The sequence below is a fragment of the Eubalaena glacialis genome, chromosome X (genome assembly GCF_028564815.1).
Source record: "Eubalaena glacialis isolate mEubGla1 chromosome X, mEubGla1.1.hap2.+ XY, whole genome shotgun sequence".
Classification (NCBI taxonomy): Eukaryota; Metazoa; Chordata; class Mammalia; order Artiodactyla; family Balaenidae; genus Eubalaena; species Eubalaena glacialis.
This window is the reverse complement of record NC_083736.1, coordinates 101,675,858-101,692,322: the sequence shown is the minus strand read 5'-3', so window position 1 is coordinate 101,692,322 and position 16,465 is coordinate 101,675,858. Positions and strand designations below refer to the sequence as shown.

The following is a 16,465-nucleotide window of genomic DNA, read 5'->3' as shown; positions in this document are numbered from 1 at the left end:
AAATTTATCCCATGCTTCAAAAATGCAACTCTATTTAATGACTGGATTAAATATATGTCATGTCTAAAGGTCAAATACTATTTAATGTCTAAAGCAAAGAATGATTACCAAATAATGTAAGTATTTTGGATTTACACAACTGTTCCCAAAGCTAATTGTTTGCCGGGAAAAACTGGCAACTGGAAAAACTGTTGATTATGAACATTAGTAAGTGTGCTTACATTTCAAATCAAGAAATCAGTCTCTCAAATGGCTTTAATGAAATAAAATAAAAACAAATAATTCTCAAATAAAAGCATAAAACAAAAGAAAGTGTAAAAAAATAATAATTGATGAAGTTGTTACTTTTTATTCCCTGATATATATATATATACTAACAACTTCATAAGTTATGATTTGTAGTTCAAAATATTGTTGATGTTTTAAAAAATAGTTTATATTTGAAGAGCACTTTCAAGTTCACCATCTAACATATTTTATAGCAACTCTTGATATACATTATATAAATATATATTATATACAATATATATACATTATATACAAATATATACATTATATATACATACATATATAAATATATATTATATATAATATTAATATATGTTAATATATAACATATGTAACACATATATATGTTAGATGCACCTATGTTACTTTGGAGGTCCACCAAAAACTTAGATGTTTCCCATAAAATATCTGAAAATTTTTAAGTAAATTTTCATTTAAATCTTTCAAAAATAAATAGAATGTCAAATTTCTTCTTTTTTTTAAAATTTTTATTTTTTGCCTGCGTTGGGTCTTCATTGCTGCGTGCGGGCTTTCTCTGGTTGCGGCGAGCAGGGGCTACTCTTCCTTGCAGTGCGCGGGCTTCTCATTGCGGTGGCTTCTCTTGTTGTGGAGCACAGGCTCTAGGCGCATGGGCTTCAGTAGTTGCAGCACGCGGGCTCAGTAGTTGTGGCACGTGGGCTCTAGAGCGCAGGCTCAGTAGTTGTGTTGCACGGCCCCAGCTGCTCCGCGGCATGTGGGATCCTCCCAGACCAGGGATCGAACACGTGTCCACTACATTGGCAGGAGGATTCTTAACCACTGAGCCACCGGGGAAGCCCTCATATTTCATATATATATGTGATCTATAGTAACAGATCTATACTTACAGTTGACCCTCCACATCCTCGAATTCAACTGCACATCGTGTAGCACTGCAGTATTTACTATTGAAAAAAAAATCCGCATATAAGTAGACCTGTGCAATTCAAACCCCTGTTGTTCAAGGGTCAACTATATAGTCAAAGAAATAAAGACTTTTGAAAAATAATACTTCAAGAAGAAATGCTAAATTCATTGAGCTACTGGTGTCAATATTTCAATACAAGGATGTAAAATTTATAATGTAGTTAAGCATACAGACTCAAAAAGCAGGTAAAACTGATTCTCATTTCCTTCCAATCTCTTGCTAGCTATGTGACCTTGGGCAAGTTACTTCACTTCTTTGAGCTTCAGTTTTCTTACCTGCAAAGTAAGGATAATAATAGTACCTATGTCAGAGGGTTGATGGGAAGATTAAGTGAGCTAATTCATATACAAAATTTTTAAACTGTCTGGCATGTGGTAGGTGTTTAATGACTGTTTTGAGATTTTGTTATTATTTCTACTAGAATGTAAGTGGCAGTTTCCTTCTCATTGTCTTCCCTGTTGGATTCCTATTGCCTAATATAGGGAGTACTCGATAAATATTTGTTGGGTGGATTAATTTATGTGACAGCTATATGAAGGTTTAGGGCAGCTGTTTATTGATTGTGTCACTGCTTCTAATCACACTTGGCAGCTGCACAAGTAACTCAAGGTGAATTTTTTTATAATAGCTTTATTGAGTTATAATTCCCTCATTTAAAGTATACAGTTGGTTTTTAGTATATTCACAGAGATGAGCAACCATCACCACAGTCAATTTCAGAACATAATTATCACTCCAAAAAGAAACTCCATACCCATTAACAGTCACTCCCCATTAACTCACAACCCGTTCCACTACCACCCCGCAGCCTGAAGGTACCACCAATCTACTTTCTGCCTTTATGAATTTGCCTGTTCTGGACATTTCTTAAAAATAGACTCATACAACAAACGGTCCTTTGTGACTGGCCTCTCTCATTTAGCACAATGTGTTTTCAAGGTTCATCCATGTTGTAGCATGTATCAGTACTTCATTCATTTTCATGGCTGAATAATATTCCATTATATGGATATGCCATGTTTTGTTTATCCATTCATTGGTTGATAGACATTGTGGTTGTTTCTACTTTTTAGCTATTATGAATAAGGCTGTTATGAACATTCACATACAAGTTTTCGTGTGGACATGTTTTTATTTCTCTTGGGTACATACCTAAGAGTGGATCTGCTGGGTCAGATGGTAATTCTCTGTTTAACTTTTTGAGGAAATGCCAGACTACTTTCCACAGAAGCTGCACCATTTTACATTCCACCAGCAGTGCATAAGGGTTCCAATTTCTCCACATCCTTGTGAACACATTATTATTATCTCTCTTTCGATTATAACCATCCTAATGGAAGTGGTATCTTGTTGTGGTTTTGATTTGCATTTCCCTAATGACTAATTATGTTGACCATCTTTTTATGTGCTTATTGGCCATTTGTATACCTTCTTTGTAGAAATGTGCATTCAGATCTTTTGCCCTGACCATTTTTAATTGGGTTACTTGTTTTTTTATTATTGAGTTGTAAGAGTTGTTTAGATATTCTGGATACAAGTCCCTTATCAGACATACAGTTTGCAAACATTTTCTCCTACTCCATTCTGTGGTTTGTCTTTTCATTACCTTTGATTCACAAAAATTTGTAATTTTGATGTAGTCCACTTACCAGTTTTTTTCTTTGGTTATTTGTATTTTTGGTGTTGTATATAAGAAATATTGCCTGATTCAAGATCTTGAAGATGTACACATGTGTTTTCTAAGAGTTCTATAGATTAGCTCTTACATTTGGGTCTTTGATCTATTTTGAGTTAATTTTGTGTATAGCGTGAGGTAGGGGTCCAAACTCATTCTTTTGTATGTGCATAGCCAGTTGTTTGAGCACCATTTGTTGAAAATACTCTTCCTTCTTCATTGAATTGTCTTGGCACATTTAGTGAAAATAAGTCAAACATAAATGTAAGGGTTTATTTCTAGATTCTGAATTCTATTCCATTGATGTATATGTCTACACTTATGTCAATACCACACTGATCACTGTAGCTTTGTAGTAAGTTTGAAATTGAGAAGTGTGTGTCCTCCAACTGTGTTCTTTTTCCAGATTGTTTTGACTATTCTGGGTCCCTTGCATTTCCATATGAATTTTAGGATCATGATGTCAATTTCTGCAAAGAAGCCAGCTGGGATTTTGATAGGGATTATGTTGAATCTATAGATCAGTTAGGGTAGCACTGATATCTTAACAGTATTGTCTTCTGAGTCATGAATATGGGATTTCTTTTCATTTACTTATGTCTTCTTTGATTTCTTTCAATAATGTTTTGTGCTTTTCAGTGTACAAGTCTTGTACTTCCTTGGATTAAATTTGTTCCTTACTATTCTTTTTGATGCTAGTGGAATCAATGGAATTTTTTTTTTTTTTTAATTTATTTATTTATTTATTCTTGGATGTGTTGGGTCCTAGTTTCTGTGCGAGGGCTTTCTCCAGTTGCGGCGAGCGGGGGCCACTCTTCATCGCGATGCGCGGGCCTCTCACTGTCGCGGCCTCTCCCGTTGCGGAGCACAGGCTCCAGACGCGCAGGCTCAGTACTTGTGGCTCACGGGCCTAGCCGCTCCGCGGCATGTGGGATCTTCCCGGACCGGGGCACGAACCCGTGTCCCCTGCATTGGCAGGCGGATTTCCAACCACTGCGCCACCAGGGAAGCCCTGGAATTGTTTTGTTAATTTCATTTTTAGATTGTTCATTGCTAGTGTATTGAAACACAACTGATTTTTGTATATTGGTCGGGCAACTTTGCTGAACTCCTTTATTAGCTCTAATATTTATTTTGTAAATTCTTTAGGGTTTTCTACATACAAGATCAAGCCACCTGCAAATAAAGTTTTACTTCTTCCTTTCCAAACTGGATGCCTTTTATTTCTTTTTCTGGCCTAATTGCCCTGGCAAGAACTTCTAGAACAATGTTGAATAGAAGTGGTGAGAGCAGACATATTTGACCTGTTCCTGATTTTAGGAGGAAAGCTTTCAGTATTTCACTATTAAGTATGATGTTAGCTGTGGGGTTTTTATAGATACCCTTTATCAGGTTGAGGGAAAAGGTGAAATTTATTTGAAACTGGAAGACCATCACCAATGATGAAACTCTCAGGCCCAGTTGTATTTTCCCTCTTCTAGTTTGGTATAATTCTTCTGTTTCATATTCTCCAAACAGGGGGAGAAGGCCTTACAAGGCAGACCTATACCTTATTCTGGGTTTCAAATTGGGAATGTTTCGTTTCAGAGGAAAGTGCTTTAAAATACAGCCTACTGAGAATTGTACAGATACTTAATAATTAATTTGTAAAACATAAGATAGCAGGCTTTCTTTGAGCTATGACTTTATTTAGTTTGGTGAAATTTGGGTTCTGCCAGTACATCTCATCTTTTCCTTAATCTCCTTGATGGGAGCATGGGAATGGGGGGAGAGCGTGGAGGACTCTATTATGCATGATATCTAGAAAAGTAGTGGCATGTATGACAAGACCTCCTGGGTTCAAATCCTTGCTCTGCCACTTACACATTTGGCAAGTTATGTGATCTGTATGTGTCTCAGTTTCCTCATTTGAAAAATGCGGATCATAAAAACAATAATGATGATGATGATAATAATACCTACCTTATATGCTTGTTGTGAGGAATAAATGAGTTATTGTGTATAAATGTACTTAGAACAGTTCCTGAAACTATAGTGAACTCTATTTATATACTTGCAATTAGGCTGTGGTGTTCAGAAACAAAAACATAGGTTTAAGAGCCAGATAAATCCAAGTTGAAATCCTTCCTCAACTGCTTTTGCCAGCTATGTAGCCTCTGACAAATTACTTCACCTCTCTGAGCCTTGGTTTTCTCATTCCGAATAGGAAACATTACAGGGTTATTAGAAGGAACAAATTAGATAATTCCTGTGAAATACCTAGCACAAAATAATTGTTGAACAAATTGCAACTACTACGCTGCTTTACTTATATATTCCTATTTTAAGGCCAGTGAGATCCTATCACTGAACTTCTCATGCTCATTTAATAGTTCAGGCCGGGGATGGCAAAAGCAAATTCTATAGGGGGCTTTAGGTTTAAAAAAATTGTTTCTAAAATTACAAAAGTAACATATACTTGTAAAAAAATTCAAACTTTCAAAAGTATATAGTGAAAAGTAAAAATCTGTTTTCATACCCATTCCCCCACCCGTTTCACTTCCCCTCTCACAGATAACAATACCAACAATTTGGTGTATATCCGTCCAGACCTTCTTCTATGTATATACATACATATGAATATATACATAAGAACACATACATGCACATGTATATATTTCTACATAAATGATACCTTACTATGTATATTATTCTATGACTTTCTAATTTTACCCATCAGTATGCCTTTTTTTTTTTAAACATCTTTATTGGAGTATAATTGCTTTACAATGTTGTGTTGGTTTCTGCTGTATAACAAAGTGAATCAGCTATAAGTATACATATATCCCCATAGCCCCTCCCTCTTGAGCCTCCCTCCCATCCTCCCTATCCCACCCCTCTAGGTGGACACAAAGCACCGAGCTGATCTCCCTGTGCTATGCAGCAGCTTCCCACTAGCCATCCATTTTACATTTGGTAGTGTATATATGTCGATGCCACTCTCTCACTTCATCCTAGCTTCCCCTTCCCCCCTGTGTCCTCAAGTCCGTTCTCTACGACTGTGTCTTTATTCCTGCCCTGCCATAGGTTCATAAGTACCGTTTTTTAGATTCCATACATGTGTGTTAGCATACGGTATTTGTTCTTCTCTTTCTGACTTACTTCACTCTGTATGACATACTGACAGACAGTATGCCTTTGACATCTTTCCATTTGAGTACATAAAGATCTACCTCATTCTTTTTAATGGCTACTCAGTCATCTATAGGATGGATGTGTCAGTGGTTTACTTTAAAAAATCTTCCATCGTTGCTCTCAGGATAGCAGCATGAGTAACCAATTGCAGGGTGCTTTTTTCTCAAAGCCTATATTTAACAATGTAGCATGTAAATGTGCAGTTTAAGGAAAATTCATAGTTTGCATAGATGATGAGTGTTTTGTTGAATTCTCAGTTGTAGGGACAGAATGGAAAGCTAAGCATTTGGACAGAAAGGAATTTCTTTAGATAAGTCAGAAGGAAAAAACAAGTCACTCAAAATATTACCAGTTTTTGAATTTTTTTTTCCTGGCGTGTTCTAATATTGAGAGACTAAATGAAAAAGAAGACTGGAGTGGAAAATCAGTAAGTTCAAAAAAGACCTTGGGACGCTTACTAGATACAAAAGTTACTGTTGATCTGGTGGATAAAACACTGAAATAACTATAATAATTAACCTTTTGTATTGAGAAGTTACCATAATAATTACTCTTTCGGATAAGAACCTAGCCCAAATAATTGAGAAATGCCAAAAAGTGATAGCCACGTATTCAAAATAATTACATTTACATAAATAAATCCATAAAGGAGAAATTAAAATTAATATTTCCAGAATAAGCAGAATACATTGTGTCAATTTCCAACAGCCCCAATCTGTCTACGTGCTGCTGATGGAGGTGTCAGAATTCTGGGCAAGTATTCACAAAGTTCAGAAGTGTCATAGCACTGAAGCAATGTGGTTATAAGAGAAGAAGATGTGTACAGATGGAATCATGGAAATGTCACTCATTGTAATATCTGAGCAGGAGGTTGTAATCAAAGCAGTTAGCAATTAGAAAGTACAAGGCCCTAACTCCCACAGAATTTTTGGTACAAGCAGCTCTGACAGCACACAGAACTGTTGTAAGATACTTTGTGAGAAAGCTTTGTCAGTGGTAATGCCTGACTTAATGACATCTGGAAACAGCTGTTTTTCTCCAAAAGAGAGCAATATGTCGAAGCCTGCCAAATACAGATAATAAGGTGCTTACCTATCATTAACAAAACTATGCTTTCCTTATTGACAGAAAAGATTTGTTCACATTGCGAGAAGAGTACATTACAGAACTAGTGAACAGCTATTGAAAAGTATCATATGGATGGCTGCACAGCAGTGATTCCCAGCTCTAGATTTGCCACCCTCTAGGGTGTCTACAATTATCCTGAGGATCACCATGAGCCTTTAGAAAATGTCTCAAAACAAAATTAAATATGAGGCACTTTAATTTTAAAAAATTATATGCCATACAGCATTTTCAGGAAAGAGGGAAGATGGTATAAAATCAAGCTAACAATAGCAATGTGTTATAAACTCCCACAAGGTTGGGAGCTAATGATGGTAAGACTGGTATATTTTACAGATTTAGCGGTAGTTTCTATGAATTCAGAACATTGGACCAAGGCACATCATCAAACTGTTATAAGCAAATGCACGCGTTTTCTATATTTTTCACACAAATAGTCATCCATGAATTCTGTCTCCAAGTTTTGGATAATTTTTGTACTTAAGCATTTCCTGAATGTCTAAAAAACATATTCCAGTGCTAGCAACAAAATCATTCATTCATTGAAGAAATGTTTATTGAGAGCATGCTATACGCCAGGTACTAATATGCACATTGCCTGATAGAAAGTTTGTATCAGCCATGTATAGCAGTGTCTGTTTTCCTAAGCTCTTCTGATAGCATATTAGAAAATATCTTTAGCAATATATTAGTAAAAATAGTATCTTATTGTAGTTTGCCATTTCTTTGAATATTAGTAAGATTGGACACTTTTTCATATGACCATTTGTATGGTCATTTGACCTTTTGAATAATCTGCTCACAGCCTATGTCCACTTTTCTACTTGTCTTTTTATTATTGATTTGTAAAGGCTCTTTACATATTACCATGCCATCTATCTGACCTTATTGTCTTTGAGTAGGAGCTTCCAGAGACAACCAAATTTGCTCAGTAACTATCAGAGTTGAAGTCAGCTAATGTTGTCAAATATTTTTATAAGGTCTATGAATATCCTGGAGTCATTGTGATTCTGTTCACTTCTCCTGTTTCTGCATTTAATCTAATTTTATGTACATAAACCAGGTTATGCCATAGCTAAACAGATTCCAGGAGTGTCCAACAAGCAATATTGTTCAGTAGTCAATAAAGAAGAAATTGGACTAAAATCTTGCCAGTGATTTAAAACAAAACAAAACAAAAAACTAAAAGATGTTACTATAGTTGCCACCATCAACTTGCTCATCATTCTTGAAGTTGGCATTAATAGTAGCATCTTTGGAATATTTCAACACATTTTTAGTGCTATGTATATTTAGAAAGGACTTCACTGCCAACTAAGGCACACTCTATCTCACTGCTTTAAAAAAATCTTAGCAGGCATACACAATTAGGTCCTGGAGATTTGCGGATTTGAGAGCAATACTGACCTTTTCACCAGAGATGGCAGAAGCTAATTTGAGGCAATACCAGAGCTGCTCAGTAACTTGAGCCATCATCCTCGATGACAGATATGTATTAAAATTTCCATAGAATTCTTTTCTCTCTGTGATTCAGAGTCAATAAATATTTGCTGAGTCTTAATAGGTGCCAGGTGCTTTTACATACAATCTTTCTTCTGATCCTTACCACCAATCTATACATCAGCATCCTCATTTTCATATGAGGAAATTGTAACTCAGAGAGGTTACATGATTTGTTCATGGTCACATCGTAGCTATTAAGTGGCAGAGATGGAACTTGAAGCCAGATTTTCCAAGTCTAAGTCTAGTGTTCTTCTGATGGTGATGCAACTGCCCTCCTCAGCAAGACTGGGTGGGACATGTGAATGCCCAAGGCAGGCTTATGTACTGGTGCCTCTTCAATATTTTTAAAATGTGTGCTCAACATTTATTTAATGAGAGTAGGGAGAGACTGAGATCCTTTTAATAAAATTGTATACCTTTTTCATTACGTTCAAAATAGAGAATTTACCACATATACTTGTCACAATAACAGCTGCCATTTATTGAGCACTTACCATGCAACAGGGATGAACCACTTCACATGGATTATCTCCTATAATCCTAAGAGATTGGCATCATCATCATCACCATCCCCGTTCAATATGTGAGGCCCAAAGAGGTTAAGTAACTTAGCCAAGGTCATACAGTTAGTAGGGAAGCCAGGATTTAAACTTAAGGCAGTCTGACACCTGAGCCTATGAGCTTAACCACTATATTTCACTGACTTCAACAACAATAAAAGTCCTAAATTAGCATTTTAACCTACTCATTTCTTTCTTTTGTCACTCAAAACTGAATACAATGGAGGTAATTTACATGGATATAGTTATAAAATTACATTTAGTGTAAGGTTTTAGAATCCCACCCTTTTGTTTTTTGTGTTTCTTTTGGTTTTCTTGATAACAAACTGTTTCCTATTTTCCTTTAGTTCTTGTATTGTCTTTAGTTTCCTCTTGCAATTTTCCAACCAGGTAACTTTCAGGGAGGTGTATTAGAGGGTTTAAAACTCAGATAAGAAAATAAACCCCTCATTCCTGATAAACAGCTTGCTAATCTCACAGTTGGCGGCACACCCTCTAACTTGCACGTGCTCATGGCAAAAATGGTATGGTTGGCACCAGTGAGGACTGCTGGCTTTTTTTGCTTTTGCTTTTTTTTTTTTTTTACTCAAGGGCCCCAACCTCTTTTAGCAAGAGAGGTAGCCAATTTCCATCTCACCAATTACTTTGGAAAACACTGGCAGAAACCCAAAGTAGTCAGCACCATATTTATGATTTATCCCAGAGATTTTCTAACACCCCTTTCAAACTGGCACCCCAGGCAGCTGTTTGGCTGAATCTTCTTCCCTGTCTCTGGAAGCTGCAGAGGAATTGATGGGTCTAATTGGGTTTTCACAATGGTACACAGGACTCAAGAGTTGAAGAAGAAGGAAGGTATGGTTTGGGTACAGGCATATTGATTCAAATATTAAAAGACAACTTTCTATGAGTTTTGGCTGACCCTAATGGGCATATAGATTCCAGAGCAAAACCCATTTGGTGGGTTTCCTCAGTCTGCTATTTGTAAACAGGTAAAACCTGATTATAATGAATGTCAGAGGGCAGCTGTAGCCTGCAGGTTGAATACTGATGCTGACAGCTGTGTAATTACAATGCAGTTTTATTACAGGGCATTACACATGTATAATTATAATGAAGTTTGGATAATTTAGAAAAATGACTGATCGTGAGCTAGGTCAGGCCATCTACAATCTGAACTTCCCCTTGGTGTTAGAGCAAAACCTTCAAACACAACTGGAAATGAAGGGTCACTCCTGGTGAAAAGACTCCGCTACCCTGGCTTCTAGTTTGTCCAGTCATTGTGTGTACTTCTGTGGAAAGCTAAAAACTTTACTGACTGACTACTTCTGGGTTCAAGATCATGCCTCTTCCCCCGCCCCCACCAGCACCCCGACAATTTTTCAAGGGCACGAGTCTGCTTTGGATCTTAATTAGATGTCTCCGACTAGAACTGAGGGTTTCAAATCAAGTGGAGGGAGTGGAGGCAGTTTTATGTCTTGATGCCTGAAAAAACAAAGCCTCCTTCATATGCTGACGAGAAATGCACGGTGATCACATTTTGGAATTTCAAATGGGAACACGTAGTCTGGAAATGGAACGGAATATCTGAAATCAGGACTGCCCCAGAAAACTTGGATAATTATAACGATCATGTATTTTGAGTACTTACTATGTGCCAGGCACTGGGAAAAGTCCTTCCCATATATCATCTCATTTAATCCTTTAATCCTTTCAACAAACCCTAAGAAGTAGGTCCTAGAATCCCCATCTCTGCACATGAGGAGACTAAGGCATAGTGAAGTCTGGACTACTTGCCCAAGGTCATATAGTAATCACATGGCAGAGCTGAGATTCAAATCCAGTTCTGACTAACTGCGAAGGTGTTCTCTTGACTACCAAGGGGCCCTGACATTCTCTTGAGATGTTTAGGGTCTAAATAATTTCTTTGCAGAAAGAATTCAAAGGTAGGAGCCAAATCAGTATTTCCATCTGTGTATGACCCGCACAATTTTTGCCATATCCAAAGACAACATAAATTACAGGCAGCGTGTTCAGGCATGCTGTGCTCTCTCTCATTCCCTGAGGGTGCAGGTGGCAGCCTTCCCCACCTTAGCCTCATCCCCATAAGCCTACCCAGGGTCCGTTCTTGGCCAGCCAAGTTCGTCTCTGGAAAGTGAACTGCCATGGCTCTACCTACTTTAACCTCAAAATCTTAAGCAATAATAATCATGAAATCATGGATGGGATGTTTAGATGTACTTTTTAATGCACATCAAAATAAATAATGTTCATCTGTGATCACCCCAAATCATCTCATGTACCACCGGGGGACATATAACCACATACAGGACAGTACTGATCTGGATGATCTCTATGTGACCTTCTAACCTTGACAGTCAATGAAACAATTAACCTCTAAAAATAATTCAAAAAGGATGAGATGAGTTTGAGTAAGATGGCAATTTGCCAATCCTTGCTCATTTTCCTCTCTTGAAGTCTCCAGTCTCTGCTTTCCTCCCATTTTCTGAGAATTTCTTCACAGCTTTTCAGAAGAAACTGGGCACTTCCCAGGGAACAAGCTGCTTCTATTTCCACAAATACTGAACTTCAACCTCCAGCTAAGGTTTCACGTCCTTAGAGAAGCTTTCTCTGACCACCCAATCTGAAGTGACCCCCTATAATGTTACCCTGTCTTATTTTTCTCTTAGCACTTATCACTATTTCAACCCATCTTGCCTGTTTGTTGACCTGTATACTGCCAGTCTCCTACTAAATAATAAGCTCCAGGAGGTCCCTGGCTTTTAGCACAATGCCTGGCACGTAGTAAGTGCTCAAGGGGTATTTGTCAAATGAACGAAGTAAGGAATCTAAAGTTAGGGTAGGGCTGTGGAGCTGATGAAACAGAGAGAACATAAGGAAAGCTGAACTTTGGGTGATGTAATTTATCCAACAAGGTAAAGTGGGCAATGACCTGGGAAGGTGTAAAACTATCTCAGGTACTTACACCACTCATTCCATCTTGAGCGCTTACTGTGTTCAGGGCATTGTGCTAAGCTGTTCCCTGTGAACTGGCTATTATTGACCTCTGGGGCCTATGCCATTGGTAAGTCCCAGTTGCATTCATGTAATTCATGTTTATTGAGTGACTACTACATGTCAAGCACTGTTCTATGCTAGGATACAGCAATAAGCAGGACAAAGTTGCAGCCCTCTAGTGAGGGCCAAATTAGGACCAGGCATGCATCTTTATATAGTTCTTTATCCCAGGTGGTATTTCCCAGTGGTCCTTTACCTGTCTAGCAAAACCATCTCTTTGCTCTCAAGGCAGTTTATTGGCCCTGACCCACTAACATTTATAACAGCTTCCATCCATTTATTGAGTATGCATTATGTGTCAGGCACTGTGCTGAGGGCTTTATATATATATTATTACATGTATTAATCTTTCCAATAACCCCACGAAGAAGGTACTGTTATTAACTCCATTTTACAGAGGAGGAAAGCAAGGCTCACTGAGATTAAAATGACTTGCCCAATGTCATGTAGCTGTTATGCGGTGGAGTGGATTCAAAGCTAGGCAGGGTGCCCCCAGAGTCACCGTCCTTAACCATGAGTGTGTAATGGTGCCTCTTATATTACATATGGCCACCCTTCCCTTCTGAAGATTCTGGCAATCCAGACACTCTCAGATATTGGGTTTTCCCGGGGAGCTGGCAATGAGGTAGGTAGAAATGTCTCAAGATCTGCCTGTGTGGTTCAGAACACGAGGCATATATATATGGTGGATATATGTTATGGAGCAGTTGCCATGGTTCATTACACCCTAGGAATAACACTGACTCAGTAAAGATCAAATTATTGAAGATATAGTTCAAGAGGAAAACAGTATGTGTCTGGACTTCTTTCATTTGAAAATGATTAAACACAAAGCAATTAAAGAAAAGCTGAGGAAAACGGTGCATTTGTAGAGAAAATATTAAAACCATATCTCAATATAGGCAACTCGGATTAAAATAATAAATATCTTTGTGCTATCAGTTTTATCATAATATATCCTTTAGGTTCAATGTACAACTAAAAGCTATAAAATATGTTTTGTTTTTACACTAATTCTGCATTTTACTGAAATATATACATTTGTTTAATGCCTTTTCAAAGCAATTTTCCTTACCTGATTTCACTGTGGTCTCATAAAAACTTTGTAAGGTAGAGGAGGGAAGGTATTACCTTTGCTTTATAAAAGTATACATTTAAGATACAAAGTGGACAAGTAAGTTACCAAGAACACCAGATTGGAATTGAAGAAGTGAAATTTGTTCCACACCACCAGGGTGCAAAAGTGTTACATTTCTTTATATCCTGACAACAAATGAAATCTGCTCTGAGCCTTCCACTTTTTCAGCTGGCTAAAAATGCAATCTCACTCATGGTTTTGAGAGGCCCTTCCTCTCTGCCAAGGCTGCTGAAAGCCTTAGCAAATCATACACAGACCAGAAATTTCAGGACCGGCCCTCTGCTTGTTGTCCATACTGATATGTTTATTATGCAAATGCACAAGGCCCCTTGTAGGTAGGTGTATCAGCTGCCTCTGCGACACCCTTGGACATTGGTGGGGGGAAGGGTGTCTTTCCTGAGGTTGGCAGCCTTGTGGCCTAGTATCCAGCCTCCCTGAAGTGTACCATGCAGCCATTGTCCTTTGAGCCCTTGCCCCCTTCTTCGGGGCGCTAGAGGGGAGCAGTGGTAGTTCTTGCTGCTCAAGGGATCTGCCATTACTCCCATCTCCTCTCTAGTGTTGGACTTCTAGAATTTCTAGGTCAGACAGCTTCTGCCACCTCTACTCAAAAGTGCTCACTTCTTAACCCTCTGGAACAAACCAGCATAATTTCCCTCAATGAACCTAGGCCTTTGAAATCAAAAGCTCTAGACCAGGTGATCATCTGAGTGCCTGACAGCTTCTGCTTTTGACCTTGCAAAACAAAATCTCCCAAGACAAGGGTACAGAAAGACTTGGCTATGTTTTGATTTGGGGGAAGGAAAAATACCTGCAGAGGCAAAAACAAATTATAAAAAATTAATACCTCAATAAATAATCCTACCACAAACTTTATTACAATTCTTATTGGTTGTTTTTTTATTTTAGGCATGTTATTTGTAAGTCAGTAGTAACCATGGACCTACATTTTTGCAGTTGATTTTAATTCTGTGCATATTTATTGAACACACACAATGCTCCTATTACTGTACTATGTATTATATGGCGCATGTAAGAAGAAAAAGCTATAGTCTTTGTTTTTGAAATGTAAGGAAATGAAGCCACAATGTGTTCTTTGATAATCTGTTGCTGGTAAGTTTCAGATCCCACTATGCAAGAGGCTAGGAATTTCTTTCTTAAAAAGTATGCCCTTTATGGAGGGTATCTTCTTTTCTTTCTTTTTTCCTCCTTGCATTCACTCAAGAAACATTATATGCTACTCATGGGGCCAGGGATATAGAGAGATGGCACTGTCCTTGCCCTCAAGAAGTAGAAACTAGGTGGAGGAAGAGAATAGAGCTACAATATCAGAGTGGCCTAAAAAAGGAGGGAAATTCCAGAAAGAACTGAGAGCATGGACAAAGAAGGGAACAGAATTCCCTAAAATAAAAATAGGGAAGTGAAAGAACATAGCATCTTGAGGGAACTATCAATAATCTGACTGATGTAAAAAGTCTGTGGGGAATAATGGTGAAAGACAAGGCTAGGGAGCTAGTCTGGGGTGTGATTGAAAATGTCCCTATATGCAAAGTCAAAGAGTTTGGGATTCTTCTTAAAGGCAATGAGACACTAACCAAAGGTTCAAGTAGGGTTGTGACAAAGGCAGAACAGCATTTTTTTGAATGCTCCTCTGATAGAGCTGCCAAGGATGGACTAGAGGAGGGTGAGACTGGGTACAGAGAGAGTAATCAGGTGGCTCTTGGTGAGAGTTGATGACATAAGGCTATAGAAGTAGAAATAGATTGGAGGTAATATTGGTGGACTAAGTGTAAGAGGTGAGAGATAAGTGGGAGTTACAGATGACTTCCAGGCCTGGGTAATCGGGTTGATGGAGATGACATTAACCAAAATAGGGAATACCCAAGAGGGCCAGGGTTGTATATAATGAGTTCTGTTTCAGATATGTTGAATTTCAGGTGTCTTTGGGACACCAGGTGAAACGATCTAATAAGCCAATTGAAATATCAGCCTGCAGCTTGGTTAGAGAAGTCAGGGTTGAAGTTAGAGATTTGGGAGTCATCAGAATACAGGGGTTGAATAGCCTGATGGCAATAAATGTAGAGCAAAAGAAAGGGCTGGGGATAGGGGCCTGAGGTGCAGGTATCTGGAGTAACAGAAAGACCCCAAAAGAGACTGAGGGAAGCAGTAATCTGTCATGGAAGATATAGGAGAAGAAAGGTCCTGGAAGGAAAGGATGGTCATGAGTCACAAACAAAGAGTAGAGGTCAGATAGGACAAGAACTGGAAGGGCCACTATGAATTAGACAACTTGGACGTCACCAGTGGGCTTTTGTTGGAGCAGTAGCGGGGGCATAAGTCAGACCACTGTGGTTTGAGGGCTTAAGAGGAGATAAGGAAGAAGGAAACAGTATATGAGGCTTATTCTGTCAAGAAGGCTGGCAGTAAATGGAAAGTGAAAAATAAGATGGCACCACAGTAGGCAAAGTTCAAAGAAAGATTGTTTAATGTGGGAGAACGCCAGTGAGAGTGATAGTGGAGCTCTGAGAGAGGAGAAGGCTAATGCACGGAGTTGAGTCTCAGACAAGTCCGGGGAGATGGGTTCTAGCCCAGTACTTTTCAAACTATCTGTGGTGAAGGATCAGCTTTTAAAATTTCCAATCTGTCGCAGACTGGTACTTTTGTAAAATATAATAAAAATGAATTACTAGAAAAATGCAGTGAAAAACACAGACAGTCAAAATATAAGCCCCAATTTTTCATTATTAGATCCAATGAATATACAATTACTTTATCAAATTGCTAAAAAAGTTTCTGAATTCTTACTCTCAATTTCAGTGCTTATGTTGTTGTAAATCAATATCAAACAGTTTGAGGATCGGAAGAGGTCTATCACCTTCTTTGGGTCCACTATCTACTTTGAATAGCACTATTTAGACCATAGGACCTGGAAAGGAGGAAGGAAAGAACACCACTTCTTCCAAGAGAGAGGAAGGAAGTGGGAA

The 16,465-nt window shown here is 38.2% G+C and overlaps 1 long non-coding RNA gene across 1 annotated transcript in view; it reads right to left on the bottom strand.

The window, feature by feature from the left end:
• Positions 1 to 887: 887 nt before the first annotated feature.
• The window catches only part of LOC133082697 (uncharacterized), a 29,033-nt gene continuing 13,455 nt past the window's right edge, over positions 888 to 16,465 (bottom strand). Inside the window, exons 2-3 of the long non-coding RNA XR_009698977.1 lie at positions 1,155 to 1,211; positions 888 to 1,059 (exon numbers count right to left, since the gene is read on the bottom strand). This is a non-coding gene — a long non-coding RNA (uncharacterized LOC133082697). The remainder of the gene's footprint in view (positions 1,060 to 1,154; positions 1,212 to 16,465) is intronic.